Consider the following 2121-nt stretch of genomic DNA (forward strand, 5'->3'; position numbering starts at 1 on the left):
ATGTTATTACAGTACTGCAACTCAGCCAGTAGATGGCGCTCAGTACTGTAGTTTGGAGATTGTAGCAGAGCACACCCGTATGGAGACTGATAACTCAAGGACAGTGTGAGATCCACCTATCAGAAAGATCAGATAGATTTAAAGCCATTTCTCATTACTATTTCAGCTTTGGATTAACAGCCACTGGACGCCACACAAATGTGGGTTTCAATGGATGTGTGTGTGTGTGTGTGTGTGTACACATATAACAAAACATGAAGCTCCAAAAGGCACAAAGGTTCTTTTCCCAGCATGCTCTGGGCCCATACTCACCCTGAGTTCCCACGAGCACCAGTGGTACATCGGCAGTGTTGCGGTAGTTAGCCATACGGCTGTAGTAGTGATACACCGTCTGAAAGCTGAACTCATCCTCCAGACTGAAGACGAAGACCACCGCGTCCACCCAGAGAGCAAACTGGGGGGGGGGGGGGGGGGGGGGGGGGATGTGATGGACAGAAATACAGATTTCCTTAATACTGCAAATGTTTACACTGTTGTAACACTGCACTACAGTAACACAAAAAGAAGAAAAGAAAGAGAGAATGAGAGTGTTGAGAAAAGAAGAAAAGAAAGAGGGGAGAATGAGAGTGTTGAGACTGAGAGGGGCGGAGTTCTTCAGGTATTTGAGTGTTCCAGGTTGAATAAAACCATACAGCTCTCCAAACCGCGGCTGCAGTACCTACCTGGGCCTCCGGGGGTCCCCCTTCATCCCTGATAAGGAGAAGGTAACTCTGACCATCCACTACGATCTCCTTTTGAAGCGCCCGCCTACAAATCAGAAACGTCCAATCAATCAGAAGGTCACAGCACGGTCAAAGCTAACGACGACCTCAGGCGACTGGTGAACTAGACTGAATGTGATGTGGATGAGGAAGTGTTTATCATGAACGTGAACGTGACATGAACATGTCTCCACAAAGCTCACACTTCAGCACCGTCACACCTCAAAAGGCAAAACAACGCACAACGCTCGTTCATTATCCTCGTATTAACGTCATTACGGATTCGTGGGGCAACTCAACCCCTCCTCAAAGAGCAGACGGGCTTTTGTAAACTGCTGTCCAGTGACCCTCTCGCTCGCTGCCGGGAGACGTCACTGCTGGATAACAAGGTGACCCGGTGCGTGAGAGCGGTGCGGACAGCTGCGATGATGCACCGTACCACCACTAAGTCTCCATCTGACCATCAAAAAAACTGTTCTCAGATCAGCCCTGTCAGGGTTTAATGATGAATGTCCATATGTATCAATGCCACGTTCAACACTGCTGAAGGACACTTCACGCCTAATAAAATGGCTGAGGTTTGGTTTAGCGTGTCTGACCTCTGACACTGACCCAGGAGAAAGGGAAGGTGGTGGAGTTTGACCTTTGAACTTTGCTTCCATGAGAGGTGAGAGGAGATGAAAGGACCAAGTGAGAGATAAAACACACACACACACACACACACACACACACACACACACACACACACACACACACACACACTCAACACACACACACACACTCAACACACACACACACAACACACACACACACACACACAATCAATTAAAATTAATTTTATATAGCGCTTTTTACAACAGTTGTTGTCACAAAGCAGCTTTACAAGTGCCGAGTCCTAGCCCCCAGTGAACAAGCCAAAGGCAACAGTGGCAAGGAAAAAGTTTTTAGGGAGCACACCAACACACCACACATACAAAATGCATGTACACACACCCCCCCACACCCCAAAGCCACACTCTCTCTCTCTCCCCATCATAAATCTGTCTCTCTCTATCCTAGAACCTTCCCAGGGTCTAAACCCAAGTGGTGTTAAACACTGTGTTGATCAGCTCCAGTGTAAATGAGATGAGCTGCTGGAACAGCCCCTATTACTCTCTCACAGGTCACCCAAGGTCAGCAGAAGACACAGGGAACTACAGCAGGGCCAGCATGCTGACCTCCAACCTTTAACCTCCAACCTCCCGCTGCTGAACCATTCAACTACTAAAAGAGGCTAACAAGGACGGAATCCCTACAGAGAGGAGGAAGAGGAGGAAGGATGAGGAAGACGTTTGCCTCCGGTCCAGTCTAGCTGAGCTGT

At 48.4% G+C, this 2121-nt stretch overlaps 1 pseudogene across 1 annotated transcript in view; it reads right to left on the minus strand.

Annotated features, from left to right (window-relative positions):
- Nucleotides 1–312: 312 nt before the first annotated feature.
- LOC143507645 (uncharacterized) overlaps nt 313–2121 on the minus strand; it is a 33802-nt pseudogene continuing 31993 nt past the window's right edge. The window contains exons 5-6 of the transcript XR_013128896.1: nt 723–799; nt 313–454 (exon numbers count right to left, since the gene is read on the minus strand). The product of XR_013128896.1 is annotated as an uncharacterized LOC143507645 (transcript). The remainder of the gene's footprint in view (nt 455–722; nt 800–2121) is intronic.

The sequence above is a fragment of the Brachyhypopomus gauderio genome, unplaced genomic scaffold (assembly GCF_052324685.1).
Source record: "Brachyhypopomus gauderio isolate BG-103 unplaced genomic scaffold, BGAUD_0.2 sc708, whole genome shotgun sequence".
Lineage (NCBI taxonomy): Eukaryota > Metazoa > Chordata > Actinopteri > Gymnotiformes > Hypopomidae > Brachyhypopomus > Brachyhypopomus gauderio.